Source organism: Hypanus sabinus, chromosome 9 (genome assembly GCF_030144855.1).
Source record: "Hypanus sabinus isolate sHypSab1 chromosome 9, sHypSab1.hap1, whole genome shotgun sequence".
NCBI classification, from domain to species: domain Eukaryota; kingdom Metazoa; phylum Chordata; class Chondrichthyes; order Myliobatiformes; family Dasyatidae; genus Hypanus; species Hypanus sabinus.
The window spans coordinates 116,373,808-116,397,982 of NC_082714.1; positions in this window are offsets into that span (position 1 = coordinate 116,373,808).

Sequence of the window (24,175 nt, forward strand, 5' to 3'; positions counted from 1 at the left end):
TAAACACTGCTCAAAAAACCCCAAAAGTAAACAAACAACTAACTTAACTGGAAGTCAGCTGCTATACGAGAGCTTGAACAGTCCATAAAACGAGAAATGTGAACACAGTTCTTAAAAGTAGTAAATGCAAAAGTCCAGATGATTTACACAGTCAATTAGAAGAGACTTTCCTTGAAGTAATAAATTCTCTTACAATGTGATGTTACTGCTGATCCCAATTGAAATATGCCTTGCTCGAAGGATTTACAATGAAGAAAATAAAAACAGCTTAAAGGCACTGATGTTTCCTTGGCAAAACCACGGTCCAACCCTTTCTGCTCTTTCAGCAGGGATTATCTTGGACTGTGGGTTACTAATTCCTTTTGAATGAAGATTAAATAAGGTCAAACCTGTTTTACCACCAATAACACTGACTTTTCTCAATCCTTTGGGTTTTCCATACTTCAATAAATTTTTCACTCTCCAACTGGACTGCAAAGGTAGGAGTCAAAACTGGCAGTGGTTTTAAAATCTGCCGGCACAACTTACAATAGAAAATAAAACTCCACTTTAAAACAAAACTGTGTTGAGAGACGAACAGGCAACATTATGGAGTCTCTGACAAACTAAGCCATGAACTGACCTGCATCACAGCGAGGTGTGCTCCTTTTATACCTGTTGAAACAGACCATCACAAGACCACACACTGGTGGGAAAATTACATCACTCCATCATCACAAGACCATTACATCATGCCCAGCAGAGCCTCAATTACATCATGATCATGTGACAGTCACAAGATACCCATGTGGTATGTAACACAAGACAGTGAGTATATCATCAAGTCTGTTTCTCAGAACATAGGAGAAGATGAGAACTTGAAAAGATCTGTCTCCATGCTGTTATTGGAAATTTTGCAGAGTCGGGTGACTGCGATCTCCACTCTAGAAGTTATGGGTCATTTTATAGCAAATGCTCAACATACACCTATCACAATGACTGCAGTGTGCATTGCTAGTACTCATCTAGACAACTCTGACAGTAACCACCCAACCCAGGGCAAGGAACATTAGTTTTCCCTCCAGGCCTTGCACCATCCGAACTTGAAAATATATGACTGCCCTTCTTTGCAGCTGGATCTAAATCTGGAACAGCAATTTCACCAGAATGTCTGCATCAACTTAAGAACATGGCTCATAGCTAACTTCTTAAGGAGAGTTAAGGATGGACAGTAAATGGCCATACTGGTGAAGTCAAAATCCTGAAGATAAATATCTCATAAGAATTGTGCACTCTATTATAACTATTGGAATTGTAATTTTCCATAAGGAACATACTGCAATTCAGAATCATGGGGCTTATATGTACTAAAATTGTACCAAAGAGTTAGATCATTTCATGGACCTTCACTGATAGATATTGCAGTCCCTCCTCATCTTAACTCTTCTAGTGTGCTGGGAGTGCCTACCTGAGGTCTCCAGTAATATGGTGCTATAGTTTCACCAGAGTATACTCAATAAACAAACAGGTCAACAGTTAAATATCATATCAAATACTTCTTTTTATTGCAAACATACTCTGTGACTTTTGAAAGCTATTTGAGCTGTGATGTCTCCAGAGGATGTCAAAGTGTCCTTTCACACTGTAAGTGATGAACTGAAAATCAAAGAAAGAAGAAAAATTTGAAGACTGAAGGACACAACTCTGTCCATCAAGTCTGTACCAGTAAGCAAAAGGCTAAAATATCCAATTCTACCTTCCAGTACTTGATATATCACCCTGGAAGTCACTATTCTTCAAATGTACATCATACTGCTTTTTAAAGGTGAACAGGATTCTAGTTATACCATCCTTTCAGGAAGGTGGGTTCTTGATTTTTATTTCCTTCTAATCCTTATACTAAAGTCTATTTAAAATCCTTTTTAAATTACTTAAAATCAATAGCCCTCCTGGTTCTTGACCACTCTGCTAAAGGAAATATGTCCTTTCTATTGATTTGCTTACAGCCCTTCATAATTTTATACATATCAATTAGTCTCCCCTCCCCCTACTCTGTTTCAAGGTACACTCTCCCAGCTTATCAAATATTTTCTCTTATCCAACGTTTTCCAGTTTTATCATCATCTTTGTAAGCTCTTTTGCATATTCTCCAATGTAATTTCCTCCTGCAAACTGTTGAGTGGAGTATACGAAACACCACATTGCGACTCAGCTACCATTGTGTAAAATCCTGGCATAGACACCTCAGTTTAAAAAAAAGAAATGCATCTCATATAATTAATTTGTCTTACTATGTCTAAAGACATGAATATATAGACTGTCTTTAATTTATTTTTCAGACTAAAAATCATTTGATGTTTTTTCATCACAATAGTGAGACTAACTACACCTTCCTGTCATCTAAAGCTTTTTCCCATAGGAAACTAAACCTGCCTGCACTTACCGTGGGAAGGAATTGAACTAATGGCCATTATACAGAAGTCCAACCCTAGAATGTAATAAATAGTGACTTTTTTTATTTTATGATGTTCAATCTTAACTGCAGTTAAGCAAGTACTCCTTTTTTTAAATTACAGTATGAGCCCACACCTGGAGCATAGAGTTGGATTGGTGTTCTGTCTGCTTCAATATTTTCTGTTAAAGCAATTTCCACTGGGTCACCTCTATAACTCGCCTTTATTTTCTTCCCTGGTTTACTTAATTTTGCAGCTAAAATTAATAATCCACAAAGCCTGCCATTATTTTCACTCTCCAGTCCTCCATCTGGTCACCACCCCTTCTCACCTTAGATCCACCTTCTGTTCACAAGCTTTTTCTCCACTTCTCCTTTATTCTTTTGATACCAGCTCTCTTCTATTTATCTTTCATTTCAACTGAAGGAAATGTCAGCTGCCCTTTCTCCTCTACAGATGCTGCCTGACACATTGAGTAGTTCCAGCATCTCATTTGTCGCTCAGGTTACAACACCTGCAGTCTCTTGTGTGGCAGCGCTGCAACTCGGGTTTGGCAAGACTTTTGACTCACAAGCCTTGACCGCAGAGGAATCCACCCCAAGCCATGTATTTGTGTCTGTCTCAGTCTCACATTTACCTCATAACAATTCAATTATTGTAGACCTACATTTAAGTTACACGTCACGTTAAACGATACATCAGATGGCTCAGCATCTGTCCACACATGACAGATATCATGCCCCGCACATCCTCCATCCTCTTTTTCCTGTTTATTTGTTTGATATTCATTGCCAGTAAGAAATGTCATTTTGTTTGACATTACACCATGATCAGAAAAACTTGCTTTAGGAGATATCAGATTTTTCAATATTCTGGAAGATTAATAAATGGGTTCTACTATACTGATAATTCTGATGTTTAATGCATTCAGTATCTGTTGCATTTGGGGATTGGAACAGGTAGGGGGAGTATTGGGGATTGCATGTTTTGGGGGAGGAGATCTGTGCTTAAAGATGTTGAAGGCCTGAAAATGGAATGTCCAACACTCAGCAACAAGGCTAAAATCAAAATAATTAATGTGTTTTTAATCCTATACAAATTAAAGATGCATTCCTGGAGAAGAACCTCCTACTTGAAACAAGATCTTTTCCGACAGGTGTTCCCTGGTCTGCAGAACATATCTCACACTTCTTGTTTTTATTTCAGATTTCCAGCATCTGTAGTTTTTTTTGATTTTCACTTTAAGGATTGGAAGTTTGGAAGACAAGTTCGATTTTAAGTTTCGTCAGAAGGAAGAGGAAACATTTGTAAAGTTTGGAAGCTGAAATGAGCTGAGTTACTTGAGCAATATAAATGAAACAGGAAAGAAATTAAACAACAATTAGAATGACTGAAAGGAATCTTGAAATGTCACTGACAAGTAGGATTAAGGAGAATCACAAGACATTTTATACTTCCTGTTAATTTGCAGCAAGCAGTTAACAAGGTAACAGGTATATCCACTCAAGAAAGAAGGACAGAATTTATGCTTGGAGTCAAAGAAGTGAGTGAAGACCAAATTGAGTTCATTAATATTCACCAATGAGAAGAATATGATGGTGGTGAGATCAGAGATATTGATATTAAGAAGAAGAATGTTTAAGGCCTCTCAAAAACAATTGATGTACATTAAGATGGATAAATCCCCATGGCCTGATAGAATCAATCCCAGGATACTGATGGAGGCAAGGGAGATTACTAGCACCTTGACCAAGATCTTTGTATCCTAAATTAACTAAAGGTGAGGTCCCAGAAGAATGGAGTGCCAGTGTTGTTCCCTTGTTTAAGGATGATGGGAACAACCCAGGAAAGTATAAACTGTTGAGCCTAACATCACTGGTCAAGAAATTATTGGAAAAGTTTCTTATGGACGGGATTTACTCACATTTGAAAAACCACAAAGTGGTTCAGATATTTCACTGTGGCTTTGTACGGGGATGTTCTGCCTTATAAAGCTGGTTGAAGTTTTTGAAGAAGTGAAAAAGATGCTTGATTAGGGGATATTGCCAACATGAACTTTAATAAAGCATTAGATAAAGTCCTCATGCTAGACTCATCTGAAATTTATGTCAGAGAGGATCTAAAGTAAATTGGTAAATTGGATAGTAAATTGCGTTCAGTTACTGAAGACAAAGGGTAGTAATATAATGCAGGGTGATTTCTCTGACTAGCTCATCCACTTCAAGGTTTGTTGTATTGTGCAACCAGGGATGTTCTTCAGCATATTGTTGTTGTAATGCATGGTTACTAGAATTACCATAATAAGACAATAAGACCAAATGGAGCAGAATTAGGCCATTCGGCCTTTCAAATCTGCTCTACAATTTCATTATGGCTGATCCATTTCCCTCTCAACTCCATTCTCCTGTCTTCTTACTGTAAGCATTCACAGCCTGACTACTCAAGAGCTTATCAAAGTCCACCTCAAGTACAGCCAATGACCTGGCCTCCACAGCCGTCTGTGGCAAGGAATTCCACAGATTCACTATTCTCTGTCTAAAGAAACTTTTTCTCATCTCTGTTCTAAATGGATATCCCTCTCTTCTGAAGCTATGCCCTCTTATCTTGGACTCCACCACCATAGGAAACATCCTCTCAACATTCATTCTATCTTGGCCTTTCAGCATTCAATAGGTTTCAATGAGATCCCCCCGCATACATCAAAATTCCAGTGAGTAAAGGTCCAGAGCCATCAATCACTCCTTATACAATAAACCTTTCATTCCCAGACTCATTCTTGTGAACCTCCTCTGAGCCCTCTCCAGTGTCAGCACATCCTTTCTTAAATAAGGGGACCAAAGTGTTCACAATACTCCAAGTGAAGCCTCACCAGCACCTTATAAAGCCTCCACATTACATCCTGGCTTCTATATTCCCGTCCTCGTGAAATGAATGCTAACATTGCATTTGCCTTCCTCACCACCGATTCAACCTACAAGCTAACCTTTAGGGAATCCTGAATTAGAATTCCCATTTTTGTCTGGATCTCAGATTTTTGATTTTTCTTCCCACTTAGAAAATAATTTATGCTTTTATTCCTTCAAACAAAGTGCATGACCACACACTTCCCAAAACTGTATTCTATTTGTCACTTCTTTGCCCATTCTCTTAATCTGTCAAATTCCTTCTGCAGCCTTCCTGCTTCCTCAAAACTATCTGCCCCTCCACCTATTTTTGTATCATCTGTAAACTTGGGCACAAAGCCATCAGTTCCATCATTCATATCACTAGTTGCCTTCCTGTTGGCTTGAACCAATTTAGCCATTCTTCCATGATCTCTCTCATTAACAAGGAATTTTTGCCCACAGGACTGCCATTCACTGGATTCTTTTTTTTCTTTTTCGTACTATTGTCCATAACTTTAGAAACCTTTGTGATTGAAAATCCCAAGAGATTAGTAGTTTCTGAGGTACTCTACTACTCTATCTGGCACCAATAATCATTCCACAATCTAACTCACTTAGATCACATTTCTTCCCCATTCTGATGTTTGGTCTGAACAACATATGAACCTCTTGACCATGTCCACATGTTTTTATATATGAGTTGCTGCCACATGATTGGCTGATTAGATCTTTGCATAAATGAGCAGCTGTATTTTTCAGCTTTCTCTATCAAGCCCACTCTATCCAATCTTTCCCCATAGCTAGAATCCCTCAATCCAGGCACCAGCCTGATGAATTTCCTTTACATTCTCTACAGTGCAAACAATCCTTCCTATATAGAGTGTGGTAACCAGCATTGCACATAATAAAGTACAAGTGCAGCTTAACCAATGCTTGGTGAAGCTGCAACATAATGTTCCAACTCATGTATTCTGTGCACCAACCTATCAATGTAACTATGCCATGTGCTTTTTTCACTATCTGTAACTGGTGTTGCCATTTTTAGGGAATTATGGAATTGGACTCCCAGATATCTCTTTATCAACATTCCTTAGTGCCCTACAATTTGCTCTGTTTCTCCTATCCCTATTTTACTTCTCAAAATGCTTCAAAAGCAGTTTTAGATGAAGAAGCAGGCATTATGGGTGAGTACTGTGAAAGCTGACTGAGCAAGAAGTGGCCTGCTGACATGGCAAGCTGAAAATTGTAAGTGGAGTCCTGATATGAATTGCACACCATTGCACATTGCATATGACTACATAAGTGAGAAATGAGCTGAAATTGCAGAGTTCATGCAACTTATACAGAATCCTTCAAGTGACAATATTATGTTATTCTTCTTTTAAATTGAATCATGTAGTGTGCAAAAATATTGCAATACAAGATCCTATTTCCAGGCTATAATTTTCTGGAATGGTCAACTTATAGTTGGTCCCTATTCGTTTGAGGAAGATGCACGTAATTCCTTGAATCGGCTATATTCAGTGTAAATTTGTAGCTCAAGCTGAATCAAAATGAAAGGAGAAAGCCATTCCCTGAAGTATTGGGATTATCTGACTTAGCATTCGAAAATCCTCAATCTTTTTTTTGTCGAAGACGAAAAGATAGTGCAATTTTTTTTTTGGCTCAAGTAATTAGCATAGAAGATAGTAAAAAATGCTGCCAAAGAGAAATCTGAAAAACCCTAAAACCACAAACCCTTTGAACCAAGTTCAATATGATTAACGTACATAATATTTTCATCAAGCATTTGGTAAATATAACAGGGACATTTGAATTCAGTGCTGTATTTTAATTCAGCTTTTATGTACTTTCGTTGGACATATGGGATCGAGCAGTTTGTGAAGTATAATATTCTAAACATTTAATGCTAATTTAATTACACAGTGATAAAAATAATGCAAAAAAATCCTGGTTTATATTTGTTGCCAGTTACATCTTGAAGATACTACTGGAATATTAAATCTACAGTAAAACCTTCTTGCAGCAGGATATGGGATTAAAGTCTAAAACTAATAAGAGCAGTTTCTTTTTTCACTTTTGAGACTGGCTCCTTTCTTTTCTGCCTCCATCAAGCAATCATCCATCACCATCTTGTTAAATAATTCAAAAGGTGTGTGATCATTTTAAGCTTCAGAGCATGAATCTGTAGTTTATTGAAATCTCCTGATTTCTTTATTGTTTTGAGTTGGCTAAAGAAGGATTGGCGTTGTTCAAATGCATTGGTACTGTTTGAAAAATGAGATGTCAAAAGGCTTGGGACTATAACTGAAATATAAACCTTACTGGTTAATGTTTGAGGTCTGAGTAAGAACAATGAAAGCATTAGGAACAAATGGCTTAACCATTAATGTCTGCTCAAAAGATATAGGGTCACTGCACACTTTTGCCTCCACTTGGTCCTCCATGCTGCAAATCTCAGAAGTATCAAGTTCAAAGACATTGGCCATTAATGACCTACCACTCTACCACTCTAACTACCACTCTACCACTCTAACTACCACTCTATCACTTCACATAGGCACATTGAACAGCTAGGAATTAGGCTCCCATTAGAAGATCGTGCAAGAGGCCATACTAAAACAAATAGATTCATATGGACAGATCCTTTCACATTAATTTTTCATTGTTAATGGCAAGACTAATTGATTGTTACTTCAATTTAAAGGAGACTATATATCTGTGCACACATCATTGTGATTGTCACATGTAGAAGCATTGTGAAGATGAATGAAGGCATCATAACTTCCAGAGCAATGGCTCCAGCAAATATGTCTCTGCTGGAACCAGATTTTTCCTGAACTTCAACCAGACTCTACAAGTAAAACAATGCTTACCTCAAGATGAATGTTTCTCCTGCAGGAAGTCAGGAAACCTCATGGTCTTTCTGATGCTAGTTCAGCCAGCTGCAGCTCTTGAAAGACCATGTCAAGAAACTGCAGCTGGAGTTTAATGTATTTAGGTTTGTCCAGGAAATTGGTGACAGTATTGTTGATCACACTCAACAGATAGATGAGTGACTACTAGGAAAAGTAAGAGTAGGCAGTCTCAGTAAGAGTTGCCCTGTAACTATCTCCCTCTCTAATAGGTATACCTCTTTGGATACTGTTGAAAGGATATTCTCTCAAAGACTACCAGCATCACTCAGGTCTCTGGCACTGTGACCAGCTTTGAGGCTCAGAGGGAAAAGGTGCAGTGACAGTGAGTTGGTGCTGGAGACTCAGAAGTAAAGGGACAGACTGGAGATTCTGTGCCACAGAAAGGAGGCCAGGTTGGTGTGTTTGGTCAGAGTCAAGGATTTCTATGAGCAGCTGCAGAAAATTTTCAAGGGTGAGAGTGAACAGCCAGAGGTCATTGCACATGTCAGCATAAACAACAAAAATACAGCAAGGAATGAGGTCCAGTGGAGTGAGTAGAGGGAGTTCGATAAGAAGTTAAGAAGCAGGACCTCATGGATCGTGATGTCTGCATTACTCTTGGTGCTATGTACAAACAAGGACAGAAGTAGAAGAATAGAACAGATGAGTTTCTGGTTGAGAAGCTGGTGCAGAGAGCAGGGATTTGGATTATTGGATCAATGAGATATTTTTCTGAGGTAGAGGTAACCTGTAGAAAAAGGACAGGTTACATTTGAACCAGAAAGCAATCAATATCCTTATAAGGAAATTAGCTATTACTACGTATGAGGTTTTAAACTAGTTCAGCAGAGGCAGGACTCTGTGCAGAATCAAATCATAGGATAAAGAGTAGCATGGAAGAAAAAGGATAGTAGTAAGAATAGTAAGGGATGCAGTAAAGGTAGGGAAAGGAATACCCAGTTAAACAGCAAAACCACAAATTTCATGACATGTGCCAATGATATTAAACCTGATTCTGATTCTTATTCTATGTGCACTTTAGCAAGCTTTCAACGAGGTCTCTCCTGGTAGACTGGACTGGAAGTTTAGGTCTCATGAAATCCAGGGAGCGCTGATTAGTTGGCTCAGACGTAGGAAGCAGAAGGTGGTGAGCGGAGATTGCTTCCTTGCAGTGGAGGCCAACAATCAGTGGTGTGCTGCAGCAGTTGGTGTTGGGCCATTGCTATTTGTTATTTATATAAATTATTTGGATGTGCGTGTACAAGGCTTGACCTATGAGATTGTGGATGACTCAAAAATAGAAGATGTGTTAAGAGTGAAGAATGCATTCATAGATTACAGGTAGATCTTGATCTGTTATGAAAGTGAGCTGAGGAGTGGCAAGTGGAGTTTAAAACAGTTAAGTGGGAAGTGATGCATTTCAGAAAATCTAACTACCACAGTTCAATGTTCAAATAACAAAGTAAATATATTATCAAATTACGTATATGACTTAGAGATTCATTTTCTTGCGAGAATTCACAGTAAGTACAAAGAAACCAACAGAATCATTGAAAAAACAGATCAAGTATATCGAACAGTACAGCACTGTTGAGGGTCAAACTAGCGTAGAGCTTCCACCCCGGGACCTTTTTAGGTACATTTGTACTCCTGCTCGTTAATGCAAATATCTAGTCAGCTAATCATATGGCAGCAACTCAATGTAAAGAGCACATGCAGACAGAGTCAAGAGGTTCAGTTGGTGTCCAGTCCAAACATCAGAAACATCAAGTGTGATCTAAATGACTTTGATGTTGACTGTGGAATGTTTGTTGGTGCCAGACAGGGTAGTTTTCCAGAAAATGCAGATATCCTGGGAATTTTACACAGAACAGTCTCTAGAGTATACAGAGAGTGGTGCAAAAAAAAAAAAAAAAAATCATTGGGTGGTAGTTCTGCAGGCAAAAAATGTCCAGTTAATGAGAGAAGTCAGAAGAGAATGTTCAGGTTGGTTCAAGCTGACAGCAAAGCAACTGTAACTCAAATATGCATGTGTTATAACAGTGGTGTACAGAGAAACATCTCTGAACATAGAACATATACAACTTTGAAATGGATGAGCTACAGCAGCAGGTGACCATGAACATACATGCAATGGCCAATTTATTAGGTACAGGAGGTACTTCTGCTGCTAAGTGGCCGCTAAGTGTATGCCAGAATGGCAGAGTACTGGGGAGTGTAATGGAACAGGGAGAACTACGAATACAAATACATTGTTCATTGAAATAGGCATCACAGGTATACAAAAAGCTACAAAAGGACATCTAATACAGGGGTTGGGAAACTATGTTGTGGTTATATAATCTGTTGGTGAGGCTTCACTTGGAGTACTGTGTACAGTTTTTTCCTCTCTGGTTACAGGAATTGCATAGCCAATCTGGAGAGAGTGCAGGAAAGACATGGGATGTAAGGACTGACCCCTCAAATAAGCTATAGGCAGAGGAGGGCCAGGCTAGGATTTTCTATCCTTGAAATGTAGGATACTGAGGTGTAACTATATCAAAATGTTTAAAATTATGAGAGGTACAGATAAAGTGGAATATAACAGTTCTTTCCTCAGTGTCTCAGATTCCAAAATGAATAGGCAGAGAGTTTTAAGATAAGAGTGGAAAGATTTAAAAGGGACTTGAGGAGGAACTGTTTCACACAGGTGGTGGAGTGGAAATGGAACAAGCTGCCAGAAGAAGTGATTGAGGCAGGTGCAATAGTATCACTTGGAAACACTTGGGTACATTCCAGGGCATGACTTAGAGAGACATGAACCTGTAGACAGTGAAGTTATAGTAGGGAATAGTGAATTTTTGGCTCTGTAGCATAGCAGAGAGAGATCAGGGATGAGAATGTACTAAAGAAATAAAGATGGAGGGGGGATCTCAGGGAGTGAAAGTCTCTTATAGGCTCAGCTGGCCTGATTCACCAACTGCAGGCTAAAATAAACTGTATTGAAGAAGTGTCCTGTTATTAGCCGAGCAACAGCTTGATCAAACTCCAGGAAAGAAGCTTACCTTTGTACATAGAAGTTAAAAGCAGAACTGCATACAGCTCACACAGCTCACAAGGCCCTGATTCTTGACACTGCAAAAGGCTCACCTCACTCTATTTATGCACAGCACATGTGGGTAGAGATAATGAAGACAATGGATAAGAAATAAAATTAGAATAATGAATGTTTTGGATCAGGGAGCACTCATTCCAGGAGGAGTGACTCGCCTGTTGATGAAAGGCTTGGTATTGGTGTTGTATTGCTCTATGACTCCATGAGTCCATGACCTGCTGCCGTTTACTGGTGAAATTTCAGGACAAACCAAGCTGCACTGATTTGACAAGTTGGGAAAACAACAGAGAGGAACAGGAAAAGGAAAAACATTCATGATAAAGGTCAGAATAATCTGTGGAATAATGATTATTCGGAGTCCAGAAGGATCTATGCTCAGAATATAGACATTAGTTTGATGATTATTTCTGTCCAATCCTTATATACCTCCAATCCCACCAGGAAGGGCTCAAAGCTGTCCGTTTCTTTCTGGACACCAGGACCACCCATTTCCTCTCCACTACTCTCCTCCACCTAGCGGAACTTGTCTCCTCTCTAAATAATTTCTCCTTTGGGTCCTCCCACTTCCTTCAAGCAAAATGGGATAGCCATGGCCACTCACTGAGTCTCAGCTATCTCTGCCTATTTCTCGGCTACATGGAAAAGTCTATGATCTAAGCCTACACCAGAGATCATCCTGCACTTTTCCTACGCTACATTGACAATTGCATTGGTGCAGCCTCCTGCACCATCCACTTTGCCTCCAGCTTCCACTCAGCCCTCAAATTCACCGGGTCCATTTCTGACACTTCCCTTCCCTTTCTCAATTTCACTGTCTCTATCTCCAGAGGTAACTTATCCATCTATGTCTATTATAAACCAACAGACTGTCACAGCTACCTTGTCTATACCTTATCCCCTTCTCACAATTCCTCTGTCTCCACTGCATTTGCTCTCAGGATGATGCTTTTCATTTTAGAACGAAGGAGATGTCCTCCTTTTTCAGAAAGGGGCTTCCCTTCATCCACCATCAAAGCTGCCCTCAACCGCATCTCTTCCGTTTCACACATGTTAGTTCTAACCCTATCCTCCCACCACACTACCAGGGATAGTGTTCATCTTGTCCTCACCTACCATCCCACCAGCCTCCGTGCTGCATATATTTCTCCAAAACTTCCACCACCTCCAAATGGGTCCCATCACCAAACACATCTTTCCCTCCCCCCCCCCCCAATTTCTGCTTTCCTCAGGGATTACTCCCTACATAACTCCATTGTCCATTCATCCCTCTCCACCGATCTCCCTCCTGACACTTAACCTTGCAAGCGGAACAAGTGCTTCACCTGCCCTTACATCTCCTCCCTCACCACCATTTAATGCCCCAAACAGTCCTTCCAGGTGAGGCAACACTTCGCCTGTGAGTCTTTCGGGGTCATATACTGCATTCGGTGCTCCCAGTTTGTACAATGGTGAGGCACAATGCGGATTTTGAAACCACATCAGCAAATATTTACGCTCCATCTGCCAGAACAAGTGGGATCTCCCAGTGGCCACCCATTTTAATTGCACTTCCTATTTCATTCCGATATGTCCATCCATGGCCTCCTCCACTGTCGAGATAAGGCCACACTTTGGTTGGAGGAACAACTTACATTCCGCTTGGGTAGGCTCCAACCTGATAGCACGAGCACTGATTTCTCAAACTTTCAGTAATGCCTCCATTCCCTCCCACCTTCACCATTTCCCATCCCCTTGTCCCTCTCTCATGTTATCTCCTTGCCTGCCCATCACCTCCCTCTGGTGTTCCCTGAACACCCCTTCTCTTCTTCTTTCTTCCATGGCCTTCTGACTCTTTCACCAATCAACTTCCTAGCTCTTTGCTTCATCCCTCCCCTTTCAAGTTTCACTTACTGCCTGGCATTTCTCTCTCCCCACCCCCCACTTTTCAAATCTACTCCTCAGCTTTTTTTCTCAGTTCTGCCGAAGGTTTTTTGCCCAAAATATTGATTGTATTTTCTCCATAAGTGCTGCCTGGCCTGCTGAGTTCCACCATAAATTTTATGTGTGTTTCTCAGATTGCCAGCATCTGCAAATTTTCTCTTGCTTGTGATTATTTTTAATATGTTTTTGACTGAAAAAGGATCTAGTGCTTTCATGGCGTATATGATGACATTTTCATGACAAACCCTTCCATCTTCTTGAAGAAGGTGGCAGAGCCTGTCATTGAAATGTCGGTTATAATTGAAACCTGAACCTGGCTGGAAGCCTGAGAAGAGTTGGTTTGATGTTTTTGACTCTTTATCTATTGTTTGTATTTATCAAATCATGGAAAGAAAGAAATAGGATAAACACAGGGCATGAGGGCCTCACAGTTCTGTGTAATGCCACCGAATATTCCTTTCTATTCAGAATTATGCCATCTCGTGTGCGGAGGACTATTCAGTAATAGTAATAAAAAGAGAAGGTTATTCAGAGAGCTAGAACATAATGTCCCACCACAAGATGAATCAGAACCATGTGATTCCTATTAATGTCTGGATCAATTGAATTTTATTATTGCTCTCACATGTTTCTTATTTTGTTTGCACCATTTTTAGAGATTATTGCTAAATAATGGGAAACAGGAATACTGGAGTAAATTTCCCCTCCCTTCCTAATCCAAAAGCACTGTAGCCAAACATGAAACTCCAGCTGCCTAGGTAATGTGGTGCATTACATTTCAGTTCATTGTGGTACACTTGGCCTAGCCCCTCCAGGCCTTAAGGAAATTTTTTAATGTTAATCATCAGGGGAGTGTAGGTCAGATGAAAGTATGTATAATTGTTTAAACAATTCTTTAATGGAATTTTGCAACTTATTGCACACTTAAACAAAAGAAACATGCACTACAAAAGGAAGGTTGGAAATTGAAAATTTAGTATGTTTCATCGTCAAATACAATTCTAAACAAGAATTAAGAAGAAAAACACCAAAAATAAAATTAACTTAGAGTGTAATTTTCATCGATCTGTTATTATAACGTGCTCAAATTTAATAATTGACTGTGCAATAACATCATTATTTCCTCTATAAAAGACCTTACGCTGCAAGCTTTTGGCATAATTGCCCAAAATACCATTTATATTACAAACACATTGCTGTCACTTTCATCTTGCAAATCTATGGCTAATGATCTTTACATTCTAAAACATTCTGGTTATGTCATTAATTATGAATGTACCAATAATTTATTATCATAATTTTATAACATGGGAATTAATAAACTTTCTGGTGGAAAGTATAGGGATTGCAGCAAATGCAAAAATGAACTTCACAATTTAGTAGAATATGGGCTATTATATGAGGTAGCAATGACATAATGACTAAGATATTTGGAGATAACAATAAATATAAAGAAGCTAGGTCTTGTAGATTCCAGATTATACCAATTCAAATTTCAAGTAATGCAAGAAGTTAAATCTAAATTTATTTCAATTTCCCGTGCCATAATTCATTCTGATTATTAATAACAGTCTTGTAAGATAGAGCCATTTTCAGGAATATCTTGGTACTATCATGGCAATTTGCTCTTACACCTGGAGGAGTCAATCATTACAATTGAATTGAGAACAGCATTGTGCACTCTTACACAAATATTGACGTGTAATTTCCTGGAGCGGATCCAGATGCATTCAAAATAACTAATTACATATTTTGTGACTTAATCTTCCTCTTTGAATTTCTTGGAAATTGAATTTCAAAGCATTTTCCACTGGTGAATTTAAGGCTTTACAAAATATTGTTGTGGACTGATATAGCTATTGTACCTGGAGATTTTCCACTGGAATATTAACAACCCCACATTAAACCATTCCAATGCCATAAGGAAATTCTTGAATATTTATGGAGATTGTTAAATATTAAATCAATATAGTCACATGGAAATGTCAAACAGGTGATTTTGTATTGCAATTTATTCACATACTATCATTTCATCTCCCAATTTGTTTTGAATCCATCCCAGACTGATTGGATCTAAGTTTTAGTTTCAAGGAATTTGCTTGATTCGTCTGTCATCCCCTGGCATAATGATCTACCACATCCAACCCTGGTTCAGTATGGTAGTAGGTGTTCCTTGCAGAAGAAGCATTGCAGCAACTTGGCAAGACTCTTCTGGCAAGAGCTTGCAAATCTGGAGCTTCCGTCAAGAAGGAGGATAAGAGGGTAGCATTGTCATATCTATTTCCCTCCAACTATTTCCTGGCCTTGTTGAACATTGCCATTACTTTTCATCCCTGCATCATGATTTTGGATATCTCAAAAAACTTTTAAAGAATTATGGCCCGCATTTGTTCATCATCTTCTGAAGAAATGCCTAAGAAAGAAAATTAAGTATTGAACAAGCTCATAGCCTAAGTGAAAACTGAACTTATACACAATAGGGGGAATTCCCCGCAGGTGAACAGACAGTGGTTATGATTAATATTTTTCACAAAGAAAACATAATTTCCACTATTTAGGCATCTTGTGTGTATGATCTTCTTAGTTCTGAAATTAATATTTATTGTTCATGTTTTTAACTTGCTGAGTTTATGGAAGATATTTAGTTTTCAACATGAACAACTGTTTTCCTTCAGAAACAGTGACAGGACTCAACGAGAGTTTGGTAATCAGAGGAAATACTGTGCAATCTCTAAGTGAAATAAATAACTATTACACAATGGGGTTTCAAAGAACAAAGGAGAGCATAGGGTTAGGGAATACATTTCAACATCAAAACGCATTTTATTGTAAACCACGGCTTAATGGAAATGAAGGTGATGTGCATTACGAAGGTCCTGAACAATCTGGACAGGCGCGTTTTGGTGTTTAGCAGTCAAGTAAAGCCTGACATTGTACTTTCCTCTTATGGCCATGTAGCTCCCATATCCTGCAGACCTCATTGCAGTGATAAATTCATGAGGCAGTGAATGGCAAATAGCAGCTAGGCCTCAGGGAGCAGAAAGTAAGACATGGAAAATGCTTGAGGAACTCAGCAAGTCAAGCAGTGTCTATGGAAGTGAATAACCAATCGATGTTTCTGCATTAGGACTGGAAAGCAAGGGGGCAGAAGCCACAGTAAGAATCTGAGAGAAGGGAAGGATTACCACCTGCAAGTGATAGATGAGACCAGGTGAGAGGGAAGATGAAAGATTGAGTGGTGGACTGGAGATGAAATGAGAAGCTTGGAGCTGATAGTTGGAAGAAGTCAGGAACTGAATAAGAAGGAATCTAACAGGAGGGGACAGTAGACCATGGAGGAAAGGGAAGGAGAAAGGGAATCAGAGGGAGGAAAAGAGAAGGGGTTACTGGGGAAACACTAAATTAAATAATAAAAGGGAGAACTGGTATGTAGGGAGAATTTACCAGAAATTAGAGAAATTGATTTTCATGCCATTAGGTCAGAGGTTATCCAAAGGGAATTTGAGGCATTGCTCCTTTAAACTGAGTATGGCAGTAAAGAGGACATGGACAGATATGTCAAAATGGGAACTGAAATGAGTGGCCACCAGACGATCCTGCCTTTTGCTACAGATGGAGTGAAGGTGCTTGATGAAGTGGTTCCCCTTCCCCCCACTTATGATGGATCTCAGTGATGTAGAGGAGGCCGAAGCGGGAGCACCACATACAATAGGCAAACCCAACAGATTCAGAGGTGAAGTGTTGTGTCCCTTGGAGGGTTTGTTTGGGACCTTAAATGGAGGTGAAGGAGGAGGTGTGGGGCAGAATTAGTACTTGTTCCGCTTGCAGGGCATAAGTGCCAGGAGAGCGATCAGTGGGGTGGAATGAGTGAACAATGTCGTCACAGAGGAGGGGATCCCTACTGGAAGTGGAGAGTAGGATGGGAGGGAAAGTTATGCTTATAGTGTTAGGATTCTGTTGGAGATGGAAAAAGTAATGGAGAATCATGCACAGGAGGCTCATGAACTCTATTCCCATTATGGCAGCGGGAAAATGGGATGCGGAAAGATATGCAAGAAAAGGAGTAGGTGAGAACAGCATTGATGGTGGTGGAACAGATACCCCATTCTTTGAAAAGGGAACACATCTCAAATGTTTTAAAATGTAAAGCCTCATTGTGAAAAAAGATGTGGTGAAGATGAAGGAACTGAGCAAGGGGAATAGCATTTTTACAAGTGACAGGGTGAGAAAGGGTATAGTCAAGATATGTGTGAGAGTCAGTAAGAGATAGTTTGTCTGCAAAGATCGAGACAGTGAGATCGGGAAAGGGAGGAGACATGTCAGAGGTAGAACATTTGAGGGTAGGATGGAAACTGGAGGCAAAGTTGATGAAATAGATGAGCTCAACTTGATACAGAAAGCAGCAGCAATGCAGTCACCACTGTGGCATAGAAAGAGTTGCGGAACGTTACCAGTGAAGGCTTGAAACAGTGTTCAAAACGTAGGCATAGCCAGAGCCCATGTCTGTGCCCATGGCTACACTCCTGGTCTGAGAAATTGGAGAAGCCAAAAGAGAAATTGTTGAGGGTGAGAATCACTTCTGTAGAAGAAAACAAGAAGTCATGGAGGAAAACTGGTTAGTTCTGTTGTCCAGAAAAAAGGGGAGAGTGTTGGAATCTTTAATGGAGCAAAGAAGTATAAAGGGCTGAATGTCCATAATAAAAATGAGACATTCAGGGCTAGGGAAGTTAAAGTGATTGAAAAGATCAAGAGCATGTAAAGTGTCATGCATATAAGTAGGAAGTGACACAACCAAGGGAAATGAAGTTGAGGAATATCTTCAGTTGGGCAGGAACAGGCAAAAACAATGAGCCCTCAGGGCAGGTAGGTTTGTGGTTCTTGGTAGGAGGTAGAAACAGGTAGTGCAGTATATAGGAACTATGAGATTGGTGGCAGTGGATGAGTGATTTCCAGAGGCATGAGGTTGGTGATGGTACAGGAGACAATGGCCTGATGCTTCTTAGTAGGGTCCTGTTCAAGGGGTAAGTAAGAGTAGGTGTCTGGGATTGCAGCCCGGCGTTAGCATGGTAGAGGTCAGTCCAACAGATTAAAACAGCATACCCCTTGTCAGTGGGTTTGTTGGTGAGGTTGGGATTGGTGTGAAGAGAGTGGAGAACAATGGGGGTGAGGTTCTAAAAAAAGAAGAATGCTGAAGTTAAGATGGCTGATGTGTCATCAGTTATTAGAGACAAAAAAGTTCCAGAGTGGGATGTCCAAGAAGAGGAGGAGGATTGTGGAGGGAAGTGGTTATTAGTGAGGTATGGGGAGTCCTTGCCAAAGAAGTAGGCTTCTGGACAGAAGTGATGGAAGAAAAACTCAGCTTCAGGGTTAATATGGAACTCAATGGGATGCGGGCACCAAGGTACAAAAGTCAGGCCCTTCCAGAGAACTGGAAGTTCTTCCTCAGAGAGGGGAAGGTAGACGGGGATGGTGAAGACAGGGCAGGTATTAAAGCTGCAGTCAAGGGAGTGTAGGGAGTTGGAGAGGGTAGACAGAAGGGGTAGGTTCTGTTGTTCAGGGAGAGAAAGATGGGAGGAAGATGGGAGATGAGAAGAATGGAAGCGGAATGAGGGGTAGAATGGTGTCTGAGAGACCAGAGGTTGGTGGGGAGTAAAGATGGAAGAAGAGGGGTATAAGAACTAGTGGTAGTAAGAAACTTCTCAGACTAAGGGCAAGGTTGGAACTGGACTTGGAGGCAGTGGAGTTTGCGGCCTGGGGGCAGACAGACCTGAGTTCAAAGGCTATAAATAGACCATAAATCATAGGAAAAGAATTAGGGCATTCAGCCTATCAAGTCTGCTGTGCCATTTTGTCATCTCTCTCAATGCCATTCTTCTGGAAAAGGCAGAGCTGGAAGCAGTCAGAGCCATGGTCTGCCAGAAACCAAGGCCTGAAATGGATGTGACAAAGGTTGGGGCCTGGAGGTCGACATGCTTCCAATGCTTCCTGGATGTGAGGAAAGGAAATGAAATGGAAGTTGTAGGTGTGGATCTGGTGAAGGATGAAACTTTGGAGAGGTCCATGCTAGGTGGTGAAGAGTGAGACAATGAGTTATGGTAGGAAAGGGGGAGGAAAATATGAGCAAGCACCCACAGATTCTGTGAAACTTTGCACTGTTTCTGTTCCATTGTTTGCATTTTCTTTGATGATCATACAGTTGAACTATGCACATACTTGAGAAAAATTAGAAAGTAAATTCTGTTAAAAACTCGTCAAACATATTTACCAAATAATAGAGTTTAAAAAATACTTTTTCGTGAAGTGAATGGAGCCATGCTAGGTGCACTAACAACTGTTGACATTAGCTGAAAGTTCCAAATGTTTATTGGTCCCTAAGCTTAATTCACTACAAAACAGCTTTTTGGCTCAGTTGTAGGCATGTGGTATTATCTGACCTCCTGTACGTTCCAATCAATCAGAAGTGTACCACTTTGGATGCTGTTGGAGCGGGAGGGGAATTGAACTATTCAAGAAAGTCACTGTGACTATATCTCTGCCACTGAATCTGGCTATATGGCACAGAAGGGTAGGAGGGAGAAGAAGCGAGCAGGGGATTCAACAGTTAAGGAGCCAATCAGGAGATTTGTGGTGTATAAGATGACAAGAGACAAAGATGGAGAGAACAGGCCTATCATCAGTGGGGTAGATTCTCTGACTTGCTATCTTGCTAAGCACTTAATGACCATGCCGTCTTCCTTTGTTGGGAGCTGTGAGAATCACATCATGTATTCAACTAACTTCGTTAAAACAATAGCCAACATTCAGCTGAACCCAGAGGACATAATGGTCAGTTTCAATGTGGTGTCCCTGTTCATGAGAGTTCCCATTAAGAACAGAATGGTCTTCTTGTGGTCAAGGTTTGATATGGATAACATTGACATTTTTAAATATATCCTTACATACCCTTACTATGAGCTACTAAAAGGAGAACTACTATGACCAAATAGCCAGAGTGGCATGTGATTGCCTTTGTCACCAGCTATTGGTAATTTCTACATGGAGGACTTTGAGGAGAGGGCTCTGAGTTTATCACCCTTACGCCCCAAATGTTTCTTCAGATACATCGATGACACCTTTGGTGTGTGCCTTCATGGACTCCAGGCACTCCAACAGTCCCATGATCATCTGAACAGCATACATCTAAACATTTAATTTATGATGGAGATGGAGAAGAATGGCTGCCTCTCATTCCTGGACATTCTAACATGATGGAAACTGGATGGTAGCCTTGGACATGGCGTCTATTGGAAACCCACTCACATGGACTTGTACCTCATCAATAACAGCAATCATCATGCCTCCCAACGTAGAGCAGTTTTTTTCTACTTTGATTAACTGTGCAAAAGCTGTTTCAAACCTGGAATGTCTTTCCAAGGAAATCAGACGATTACACATGATGTTCTACAGAATGGCTACGAGGTGAAGAAAATCAATCGGGCCCTTTAAAGGGCCAATGGAAAAACCAGGAAACCCGTTGCTACTGCCTGTCTTCCCTATAGTTCCGTGGTTTCTGGAAGGATTGCCAGGATCCTGAAGAAATACCAGATTAATACCATCCACAAACCCGTAAAGAAGCTCAAATCACAGCTTATGAAGATCAAAGATGATCTGGGACTTGTGTCGGCTAACACTTACAAGATTCTCTGTGAAAGTGGAGCAGCGTATATCAGCCATATGGGAATTACAGTAGAAACCCGCATCAAGGAGCGCAGGAGGTGTATCCGTTTGTGATATCTGGAGAAGTCAATCTGGAGAAGTGCATTCACAATGGCCATAGAATTGACTTTGATGGCACAAAACTACTCTACCATGCCAATGGCTTTTGGGACCATCTAGTAAAGGAAGCCATTGAAATAAATCTAGAGGAAAAAATTTTTAACGAAGATGCAGGCCTCGCTCTAAGTAAGATCTGGAATTTGCTTGTAAACTAGGTGGGAGAGCGGAAACCTGATTAGATGAGGACTGACCAGTCAGGAGGGACAGACTATGGTGTGTATAAATACCACTGGACTACAGATAGCGACACATCATCCTTGATGAAGACGATGGATTTCGTCATTGAAAAGTCGGTTATAATCGATACCTGTACCCAGCTGGAGCCCGAGAAAAGGTTACTCATTGTATATGCTGACACAATACTAGATCCTTTTTCAATACATTGGAAATTTAGACATAACTGCATTTATGCTAATGCATAACATCATCAAAAGATCTTATAACTGACAGTTTTAGCACTACTTAAGTAATAATTCTTTCAGCCTTGAAAATTATTTCTAAATTATACAGCAATATTTATAATCTATTTGGAGATATAAAACTTTGATCTTTGTGTATTACAACCAAAAGAATTACACAATTGCTGTTCTTGGTTCAGTTCCAGAACTGTTCATTACTACTCAGATATTTTTTTAATGGCTATTTATCTCTAATTCCAAAATGAACAGCATTATCCATGGTCTGTTCTCAGGCTCCTACAGTGTTGGTATCTTTCATAATTTCCTTTCTGTAATAACATGATAAGGGGCTGACAGTAACTTGGTAGATATATTCTATGAATATAGCAAGTCAATCAGGACTCATTGCAGAAAGTCTCCAGGAACACTGATCCACGTCTTACTGTGTAGAGTGGTCTTCTGGATTTGAATTTGCACATCTAATGAACATCCCAAGGTTATAAATAGCATTAAGTCAATTTTGACCATTAGTCAGAAGGTATGTCTGTATTTATACAAAATCAGCTACCTCCACAGAATTGAGGTAGATGGAATTGGTTCTAGAGGTGTTGCTGAGGTGGAGGTGCCTGATTCTAATTTTCTTTCTAACTTAAGAAAAATTTATCAAGAGAAGTTTGAACTGTTGCTTTTCACTTCCCTTCAAAAATTTCTTTGTAGCATCGAATAGTCTCATTGACAATACCCCTACAAGTCATGGTATATCTTGTTAAGTTAGTTCTGAGCTCCTCCAGCTTTGCCAAACCTTCAAATTTTTTTCAAAGGTGCTGCCAACCTTTTGTAGTGAATCTCTTTTCAAGTTCTAAGGTTTCAGATTCTTGCTCTTTTCTACTTCTATCAGTTGCTTTTCAAGTTCCATAAGGTCTTCATTGCTTAATTCTTCAGCATGAGATTTGGGGAAGTCAGTGATGTCATCTTCATTAATCTCGGACTGAAGTTAATACCAAAGGCAACCGCTTTCTCTGTCAAACCTTCCCTTGTCTTAGGAAGTCTCCAAGACAATTTTACAGCAAAGTCTCATCCATATACCACTCATATTTGTTGAGGAAGAAACTAAAGGTCCATGAGCCAACGCTCATTAAGGAATCAGAGGTGAAGAGGGTCAGTAAATTTAAATTCCTGCATGTTATAATATCAAAAAATCCGTACGGGGATGAGCACGAAAGTGCCATTTCGAAGAAGGCACTGCAGCACTTTTATTTTCCTAGAAGTTGGCACAGTTTTGGCATGTCATTTAAAACTTTGAGAAACTTCATAGTTAGATACTGGAGACTCTCCTCAATGGTTGCATCAAGGCCTGGAATGGAAACCCCAATGTGTAAGCACAGAAAAGCATACAAATGTGATGGATATAACCCAGTTCGTCACAGGAAAAACTATCAACACCATTGTGGTGAACTATATATACCTGTCTGGACACGCCCCCTGCTCCTGTGGCCCCTCCCACTGACCGTGGCCCCTCCCACTGACCGTGGCTCCTCCCACAGACCCCGGTATAAAGGCCATTGAGGCCTGAGCCCGGCCCTCAGTCTCCAGGATGTAGTATGGTGGTCAACTACTGCTTGTTCTTTCTTCCAGTCAATAAAAGCCGATATCTCGCCTTCACATCTCAGAGAGAGTTATTGATGGTGCATCAATCATTGAGCATATCTGCAAAGAGACTGTCACAGGAAAGCGGCAATCATCATCAAATACACCACCACACAGGCCATTCCTTCTACTTGTTACTACCATTGGGAAGGAGGTACAGGAGCGTTAGGTCCCATGCCGCTAGGTTCAGGAACCGTTATTACCACTCAAATAGCAGGCTTCTGAATTAAAATAGACAACTTCATTCACCACAGCACTGAACTGATCACTGAAAAGTGAATATTGACTCACTTTCAAGGACTCTACAACTCATGTTCTCAATATTGTTTATTTATTTATTTGTATTTGCTCAAATTGTCTTATTTTACACATTGGTGGCTTGTTAGTCTTTTTTGTGTAATTTTTCATTGATACTGTAGTACTCATTTGCCTGGAAGAAAGCAAAGAAAAAGTGGTATTTGGTGACGTATGTACTTCAATAGCAAGTTCATTTTGAACTTTGAGCTTTATCTCATTCCAAGCATGTGCAATAGCCAACATCAATCATGTTCCTTTGATAAGCTTTGCCCTTTATGTTAGCACTGAACTTTGAATGAACAAAACCCAACCCTTTATTAATCTTCAATAGCTTTTCCCTCTTCCTGATCACTTAATTGTATCCATTTTAGCTTCCATTTTGTGTCATCACATCTGCCTTGTATACTTTGATGAGGCATAGTAATAGTAATAGCAAAATAATAAGCACTGCACTATACAGAATTTGTAAAGGATCCAGAACACTGCTATCCAATACAGCATTGTACAGGTCACCAGCATTTGTGCTGATGGTGGCTCCATTTGTTGCCATCAAGCATTCTCATTTTTTCCAATCTCAAAGGAACCATTCTGTCATTTGTTGAAATATACTTTACATAGAATATTGCAGTACAGTGTAGGCCCTTCATCCCATTATTATAACCTGCTCTATGATCAATCTAACCCATCCCTCACACATAACCCTCCACTTTTCTATCATCCATGTGCCTTTAAAAGATTTTCTTAAATATCCTTAAAGCATTTGCCTCTACTGCAATCCCTATCAGAATGG